Genomic DNA, 9,547 nt, shown 5'->3' with positions numbered 1-9,547 from the left:
ACCTCTCTGAGCTTCAGTTTCCTCCACTATAAAATAATGGAATGATGATGTATCGCCTAACTCTTACGGTTATCGAGGAGTGTAAGTAAGGTGGTCCAGGTTTAACTCTTCAGTTGAGCCAGGTACCCAACAAGGGCTTGAGCAACACTGGCTGTTATTATTCATCACTGAAGGCCATAGTGAGATACCTTTAGGAAGGGGTTAGCTCAGGCAGGGAGGGAGAAAATACAGAAGCATTTATGAAGATGGAAGGACCAACAAGAAGGGAGAGAAACAGATATGGATGGCAGCACTAAGCCGCTGGAGAAGCTGTATGTGTTTATTTGACTTGGACTTTTGTTAATTTGAACCTTTAAAAAAAATCATTAATCTCTACTTACACAGGACTTCATCTGGTGGGTAGAGCCTGAGGTTATTTACTGTTCAGGCCGGGGTGCAAGGGTCATCGGAGCACTCAGAGTTTTGAGCAAAAGGCTATTTCAGGTGTTCTTTGAGGTTATCTGTCTCCACGAAACTCGGGCTGGGTCAAGAATATCATGGGCCTGCCTCTTAATGATTTTCCAAGAGTAATCTTTCAAATTGAGGATGAAAATTTTTTGGTTTTTTTTTTTTTAAGGAAAGGTTTTTAAATTTTTTTTTCTGCCTTTTTGTATTTTTAAGTAACATTTCAAAATGGTGTATCAAAAGAAGAATTGGACACGGCCAGTTGGACACCTTCTTGCTGGGCACCCCCTGCTGGCGTCTCTCCTCTCCTTCAAAGCCAACTCAACAATTCCTAAAGCCTGCTGACACCCGCGGAGAGCTTCTCAAGTGCACTCTGTATTTGGGGTTATTGTTTTGAGCATGTTCAACCTTTCCTCACATGTCACTGAACTCTGCTTGGGCTGGCCTTCAGGGCATTGACCCTTAAGCAAATAGATAGTGTTCTCAAAAAAGCTTGAATTCTGTTCAGTGCTTTACTATGATGAAAACTAAAGTTGGAAGAGGTTGTAAAACCTTTTGACTCTCCGCAGTGGAGTCCATTGTTTCTTCGTTCTTCTTCAAGTTCATGTCCACAGGTAAGTGACTTACACTGTCTACAGCATTTGAGGACTATGTTCTGCAAGTCAGTTTCCTTTAGGTTTTTGTGGGGTGTTGTGTTTCTGATTAAGTAAAAGCTGGCCTCTCATTATGCAATAAACAATATTACAAGGCTTGGATAAGAACTTGTAGAACACATTCATGATTTCATAATATTATATGTAAGATGACTCTTGGTTGCTTGGTTGCTGTCTCGTTTATAGTTACACTTTTTAATGCATCAGTTCTCTTCAGAATGCGTATGTGTGTTTGGTATGTGGGGGGGATGTGGTGCAAATGGGTGAAAAGACTGAATAATCTGCCCAATGTAGAAATGCTAGTGAACATTTTAAACGGGGCTTCATAAAAGCACAATTCTGTTGGCACTGACCATCACAGATCTTACCTCAGGAAGCTGGTGCTGGTCTAACACAGAACTATACTGATGCCATTCTCCTAGTTTTCAATAATTTAGATAACTGAAAAATATGAGCTCTGGGTTCATGGCTCTGGGCAGGGAGAAAGTTGGTTTCTAGAATCTAATTTCTGTTTTTAGGTTTCCCTAGCTGGTAATATGTGTTGCTGACGATTTGAACACAGGTCAAATATCAGTCACATTTAAGACTGGGAATTATGTGCAATATTTATAAATGTTCTGAGGGGGGGAATAGTTTTCTAGACGTGTTAGAGGCAGATTATAATGATTGTACCTAGAACTTTTATATTGGGATCTAATAATGGTTATACTTTTTGTTGTTGGGCACGCTAGGCACACACTCTACTACTGCGTCATACCCCCCCTACCCTTATTATACTTTTAAAGTGTATTTTAAAGCTTGTAAATATTAAGTTATTTATAGGCTTTTTCTTAGTAGAGGTTCTTTCTGTGTGTAGCCACACCCCCACCTCATCCCCACACACACCCCCGACCACCCCAGACTTAGTTACCCTCCTACTCTGCCTTGTAACACTTCTGTAATTTTCTGTTTGATGCCTCCATCTCCCTAGGGGATGCCTAGGGGTTACCGTTTACACACCCCTCCCCGCACTTGATTGTAAGCTCCTTGAATAATTTGTGTCCTACTACTAAGGGTAATGGTGACAAATACTTGCTGACAAATGCTGGAAATGGACTGGGAAATAATTTAGGGGAAAAAATTGCTCACTCTGTGGTTTTAAAAGACACTGAGATTGCTAGAAAAATGCCGAGTTTCATTGTAAGAATCAAGTAGTAGAGCTGTGTTGATTTATAAGGATGACAGAACTGTGCATGTGGAGACAAAGGATTGCTGGGAGTAACTCTGACCTTAAATTCTATTCTCTTCAAGATCACTTTAGTTCTCCATCTCAGCTGTGACTCTGGGAAGCAGGAATATCCGTGTGTCCCACGGGGATCACTGTGTGTTTCTTGTCCTTCTCTATCAGTTGTGGCCCTCAGGGCTGAAGGGGCCTCAGTTTCATCCTTCCCCGGGCAGCAGCTCCACATTGTTGACCCCATGACCTGTTACCCCGCAACCTGCTTATCTGCAAGGCAGTATTTACTTACTTCTTTGCATAAATCAGTATTTCTTTCCTCCTCTAGTGGTCCTAGGGAGAAATAAATCATTTGCTGAGCTTGATAATGGCAAAGGTGCCCCTTCCTATATCCCTAAATGTCAGCAGTGAAGGACATTTTTAAGGTTTTTTTGTTTGTTTGTTTTAAATAGGAATTTGTGGCTTTGAAAGTGACTTGTAAATTCATGAGGAGCAAGGGCAGTTCTACTCTTCTCTGAGCAGCTCAGGAGCGGGAGAGTGTGGTGCTGGTGGCCTTGAACAATGTCCAGAAGGGAAGACTCCACAGGAGAAAAGCCAGGGATGATATTCACAGTGTGATGTGGGGTGGGAGAAGGCCACTTCACTCCTGAGCCTGGCCTCGTCCCCCTGCTGCCCCCCAGCTCCCCAGGGACTGCTAGAGCATTTAGATCCCCTCCCCGTCTTGGCCTGAATGTGGAAAAACCTCAGCCTCTTCCTCCTGGATTCAGTCTAGGCAAGATCAACCTGTTTCAGAAGTAGTATCTGGGAGAAAACGAAACAGAATGCAGAACAAATCTCCCCAGAGAAAATTCAAAGCTGGAAATATTGGTGGAGTCGAGGAAAAACCGTCTCCTAAAGTGACAGGAGCCTGGGCACCGCTGGCTCGACTCTGGCATTGCACAGCCTGTTTGCTTTGGTCAGTTCAGGCCCAGCTGCCCGGGAGGGAGATGAACTGCGCGTGCTCCTGGCCTTGGCCAGTGAGGGCGCACCGCTGCGTGGTCTGGGGCATTTCTGTCCTCAACTCCATCTCCTGGTCTCTCTGGGTGTGGGCTGATCAGAGTGCTGTGTGTTTTTGAAAATATAAATTGATCACTCTACCTTTCTGCCACAGCCCTATTGTATTGCCTAGGTGTAAGGTCCTAAGCCCTCAGTGTTAAGAATTATGAGGCCCCGAAGAATCAAGGAGCCACATCTCCAAGGCTCCTCACCCACTTTACCTCAGACCCCAGACATCCTTGGGTCCTTGAACCTATATATGATCTCGAGTCTGGCTTTGCTGAAGGATACCTTCTGTATCTTTCCCTCAGCTAACTGTCCCTCAAGGTCCCAGCTAAAAGCCGGTTGCCTACCACTCTTAACAAGCAGAGCTCCACCTGAGGGTCTAGGAGATGCCTGTTCTTCTCTACTCACAGTCATCATGCTTATTTCATTTGTGACACTTGTCTTCCCTGCCACAATCTGAGGAATAGGCAGGTTGGAGGGCTGGTATGCCATATGGTGTTTGGTTGGGCAAATCAGGTCCTCAGAGATTTCTTCCTGGGCTTCAGCCTGTCCTGAACTGTCCTCATAATACAGGAGTCTGCAAACATTCCTGTAAAGAGCTAGAAAGTGAATGAGGTGTGGGAGGGAAAGTGTGAATAGTCCCTGTCGCAGCCACTCAGCTCTGTCATTGTAGCACAAAAACAGCAAAGGACAAAACAAGACAAATGGGCATGACTGTGTTCCAGTAAAACTTTACGTTAAAAAACAGGCAGTGGGCTGAATGCCCCTATTGTTGTGTCCTTCAACCTGGAAGTTTCCTAGCTCCTGGGAGAACTATTCTTATCCCAGTCTCTTCCTCCCTCCCTCTCACCCCTTGTATCCTGCCTTCCTCTCCCCCTTTATTGTCTCTTTCTTCTCTCCCTCACACTATCAGTAGCCAATTGATAATGTTGACCCAGGCTTCGGTGAAGGTTAGCCCACTCATCTGTTGCCCCAGGCTGGTGTCTTGAAGTCACACTAGCAGTCTTGGTGTAGTGGCCCGCAAGGGGCACTGACGTTTTGGACCCTCAGGATCTTTGATTTGCTCCTGGCATGGCCTGTAGAACCCCACATCCTCCAGTTTCGACAGCCTCCACCTCCTGTGGCACTGCCCACTTAGCTCCTCTCAGGTCTGTCCATGTCCCAGGCTCCCTCGGGTGACCCAGTCTGGGTGCTGCTCTCCACCTCTTCCCTCTCCTCTCTGGCAGCTGTCTTCCAGAATGATGTTGCTAATGTTCTAAGGTAGAAAGATCCTTGCTATGCCTACCCATAAAGAACAGGAGACTGTCCTCTAATGTGGGTTTCTGTGTTGATAAGATTACACATTTTATCAAAAGAAAAAGAAAATTCAACCCTGGATAGTTAAACAGAAGAGCATGTAGTACGCAGGTGAGAGACCGCGTGCTGTTTGGTGACGGGGACACTAGTGATGGCATGGGAAATTCAGAATTCTTGGACAATTCCATGATTAGGTGGCTAAAGTCTGCAGATCAACGCTTAGAAATCTTGATTTCCTACTTTTAACTCCCAGATTCTTTTAAGTTTATTGAAAGCCAGTGTTTCTAGAAGACTTCAAAAATTCTCAATCTGTTCCCAAAGAGATTTTTAAGAGATTAAAATAATTTATGATATAAAAAGGCAGAGTGAAAAGGAAATCTCTTGTTCCCTTACTTTCAACTCTGAGTTCTTTTGTATGGGTTAGAGTACAATTTTGTTCATGTAAATTGCTAAGAAACCCTAATTAAAGCCTCCTGTAATTGTGATATCCAAGAACCTTTCACACACTTCAGGGAGCTCGAGAACAACTAGTTAGCTTAGATGCTAGAGATAACAGCTGAGAGAGTAGAATTGGATGGCGTTACATCTGCTTGTATTGATGGGGAAAGGTAATGTAACAAAACATAGCACTCTTACATCATAAATGTACCAAGTGAGGAGGAGGCATGCTCTCACAGCCCTGTACAATAAACGTGTTTATCACTGAAAGCTAGATTCTTGCTATGTTTCCAGGGTTTCAGAGACTAGCAGAGGGGTCCTCCAGCATCTGCTACATGAGTTTCCCAGGATCTTATCTAATAAAAAGGGAATTAACCAGTGGGAGAAAACATGGTCTTAACAATATATCTGAGTTTCATTTTACACTCATAATGATATGAGACTATTCATCTAACATCTAATTTTGGAAACATCGTTTCTTTGCCGGATAATACCACGAGCAAGGCCTTTGTTCATTCTTTCTAGTAATTTTGGTTTCTCATTGCAGTTTCCCAAACGTGGGGTTATAAAATTGTCACGGTGTTTGTGGGTGCATGCAAGTAATCAGCATTTTTAACACAATGGCCTTTAAAAGCCATCAGGGCCATGTTGGAGCTGGCCATAAGACAGCTAGCTTCCATTTCTGACTGAGCAACCAAGGCATGACCTATGGCACTGGAGAGTGTACATTTTTGAAGTATAGCACCTTGTTATATTTTTGATCAGTGGACTACCAAAGTTCAGAGTGGTGCACTGAATGCTGAGAAGGAAAACAAAGGAACAGCCCCAGATATTTGGTAGCTGGCCTGGCACTCACAGCTAAGCTGTGTTGTTCTCCTATTAAAAATAAACAATCTCGTGGAATACTAACTGTATGAGTCAGGATTCTTCAAAGGAACAGAACCAATAGCATATATATCGATATGTAGAGATTGATTATGAATAATTGACTCGTGAGTGATGAAGGCTGGAGACCCGGTGGGAAGCCGGTGGTGGTGTTTCAGTTCAAATCCAAAGGCCTAGGAACCAGAGGAGCCACTAGTGTTCAGTCCCAGTCAGCGTCTGAAGGCCCAAGCACCAGGAGCACCGATGTCCAAGGGCAGAAAAAGATGGATGTCCCAGCTAAAGCACAAGGGCAAGTTCACCACTCCTCAGCCTTTAAGAGAAATTAATTAATTTTTAATTGAAGTATAATTGACATAACATTGTCTCAGTTTAAGGTATACATGTTGATTTGATACATTTATTTATTGCAATATGATTGCCACTGTAGCTTTACCTAATACCTCTATCATATCACATAATTATGATTTTTTTTTGCAGTAAAATCTTTTGCAATCTCTCTCTCAGCAAGTTTTGAAGTATACAACACAGTATTGTTGACTATTATCACTCTGCTTGCATTAGATCTCCAGAACTTACTCATCTTCTGGTTACAGGTTTGTTCCATTAACAACATCTCCCCAACTTTCCCACCCCCTAGGCCCTGGTAACCACCATTCTACTCTGTTCCTACAAGTTCAGCTTTCTTAGAAGTGGCATCATACGGTATTTGTCTTTCTCTGTCGGCTTATCTCACTAAGCATAATGTCCTCAAAATCTGTTTTCCATAGTGACGGTACCAGTTTGCTTTCCCACCAACAGTGTGCCAGGGTTCCCTTTTCTCCATGTCCACTCCAACTCTTGTTATCCCTTGGCTTCTTCATGATGGCCATTCTAACAGGTGTGAGGTGGCATCTCATTGTGGTTTTGATTTGCGTTTCTCTGGTGATTAATGATGTTGAGCATTTTCTCATGTGCCTGTTGGACATCTGTATATCTTCTTTGGAAAAATGTCCTTTCATTTCTCCTGCCCTCAGTTTCCCTGTCTTGTTGTTCTATTCAGACCCTTAAACAATTGCATGATGTCAATCTGCATTGGTGGAACATCATCTACCGATTCAAATGCTGATCTCTTCTGTAAACACCCTCACAGACACACCCAGAAATAATGTTTTACCAACTCTCTGGGCATCCCTTAGCCCACTCAAACTGACACACAAAATTAACTTCCCATCAACCTCAAAAGGTCACTCTGAGGCCAGGATAAAATGAGACAAAGCAAGGCCAATTCCTAATTCTGTCCAAACACAGGCAAAAATAAGGTCATTGTGGAACCCACAAAATATCAAACATCCCTCTCTCTTACTAAATGAGTGACTGCTTTTTCTTCACCCAGTCATAAGGTTGCTCCGGCTTTCTGACAGCATTCAATGTGGAACAACCCCTACTTCCTTAGACCCTCTCCCAAATCTCCTGACTAAAGCCTGAGTCCTATAATAGGTTCTTCCTAACACCCTCTTACTGTGATACCCCATGGTCCCCCACAGTGTGTTCTCCCTCACTGCTATGAGTAATAAATCCAGATTGTCAAACTACAGGTGTGTTCTTGGTGAACTTTGGCTGAAGGGTGTGAATTTTTGTCTTTGAGAATGTGACTTTTTAATAGTAAAATGGAGATAACAAAAACCATTGTGTTCAGAAGGAAGTAAAATGCAAGTAAACCTAATATGAATCCTAATGTACAGAACTGCTAAGGAAGTAGAGAAGGAAAGAGAAGCGACTAGTTGGTTGATCAGCATTCTCTTCCTTAATAGAAAATGTGTGACAGATGACCCCAGAACAGTGGTGGAGATAGGGCAGAGGGGGCTTCGTCGCTAAGCTTGAAGGGCAAAGGGAACTTTATCTGCCTTCTCCTTTTGTGCTCACCGATGTACGGACAGTTTCATGTCATTTTCCCACATGTCCTGCAAGGTGGATTTTACCACCATCACAACTACTCCCTGAGCTAAAAGATGGTGAAATCAGGGCCTGGAGAAAGGTGAAAAAACATATCCAACAACCTAGGGTGAAGCCACAGGCAGTACCAGGATCTGTGAAATTCTGAAGTTCACGGGCAAGACACTGCACCAATGGCCTCGAAATACTGCAAAATATTTGCACACCAGTGGAAAGAAACCTTTTTAAATGAAGAGCTAAGCCAGAAAAAACAAAGACACAAAAAAACTGGAGTCTGAATTCTTTAAAAAGTCTCATTTTAAAATTAGGAAATGCAATAACACAATTCTTGTTACAGTTGTTTTATTATTTTCTCATTATCAAAGAGTTCATTTTGCTTTTTGAGAAAAAAAAATTGGTTAAAGTTTCAAAAGTGGTATAACCAGCAACCATTACAATCTGAATGTAATACTGCTATATTAAAGAAATTTTTGTTGTTGAACAAAAGAATTTTAAATTTGGTTTATTTAGTACTTTTTTAACTGGCCTCATGAATTACATAATTAAATAATGTTCCTCACTCTCCTTAATATTGAATTTACTTTTTAAAATTAATTTTTTATAAATCATGTTGATAGGTACCATCACCTTGATAGTACCTTTGATTGATATGATGTAATGAGAAGTGTAGTTTACCTCTGGTTTCTTTCCCAAAACATACAACCCCTGTCTAATCATGAAAACAGCAGATAAACCCCAATTTAAGGGACATTCTACAAAATAATTGCTCAGTACTTCTCAAAACAGTCATGATCATCAAAAACAAGAAAATTTTGAGAAATTGACATAGCCAAGAGAAGCTTAGGGAGATTCAATGACTTAATGTAGTATCTCTACATCTTCACAACACTTTGCACCATTGGATACTTAATCTTTGCCAGTATTTCAATGATTGATTTTAGTATTTATCACTGATCAGTACCCAAATTTATCCATTGGATTACAACATAATGCTTTTTCTAATTTTATGGGTTTTTAAACATCAGGAATAGATATTAATTTTTATTGAATACTTTTTCCACATCTCAAGATGATTAATTTTTTTTTTTTTACATTAGATAGTCATTGCATTCCTGGAATCAACACTGCTCACTATGGGTACTTTTTGTTTTTTTTTTCAGGAACTGCTATATTATGTCGAGCATATTTGGCATTTTAACATTTCTTTCCAAAAGTAATTATAATTCTGTATTTTTCTCATAATGGTTTTGTTTGTCTTGATGTCAGGGTTATACTTGTGTTATAAAATGAATTGGTAGCAGTTCCCCTGGTCCATGCTGGACTTGCCATATTCCGGATCTAGGGGCAGCATTTACAAAGGAGCGCCGAAGCCTAACCGCCAGTATCGGTCAGCCTTACCGACCCAAGAAATGTCACCAGTTGGTTGTGTCCATCTAGTGGGTTTTATTTTTACTCGTTTAAAACAATCAATCAAGCAAGTCCAAATAAGGAGAAAGAACAAATAACTAAGAAGCACCTATCCATCAACCAGCAAAAACCATCATTAATGGTTTGGGTTTATCTTTCCTAATAATTGGACTCTTGCATGGGGTTGTTAACCAATTTAAAAAAGTCTGCCTTTGTCTGAGATTGCTAGTGAAGG

General features: G+C 41.7%; 1 protein-coding gene across 1 annotated transcript in view; it reads left to right on the top strand.

Annotated features, from left to right (window-relative positions):
• The first annotated feature begins 467 nt into the window (after positions 1-467).
• Positions 468-9,547, top strand: part of ABCB11 (ATP binding cassette subfamily B member 11) — a 73,429-nt gene continuing 64,349 nt past the window's right edge. Inside the window, 1 exon segment of the mRNA XM_006182857.3 lies at positions 468-1,058. The gene's annotated coding sequence lies outside the window, so the exon portion shown is untranslated.

Source organism: Camelus ferus, chromosome 5 (assembly GCF_009834535.1).
Source record: "Camelus ferus isolate YT-003-E chromosome 5, BCGSAC_Cfer_1.0, whole genome shotgun sequence".
In the NCBI taxonomy this organism is placed as follows: Eukaryota; Metazoa; Chordata; class Mammalia; order Artiodactyla; family Camelidae; genus Camelus; species Camelus ferus.
The sequence above is the reverse complement of the archived record's forward strand: the minus strand, read 5'-3'. Positions and strand labels throughout refer to the sequence as shown.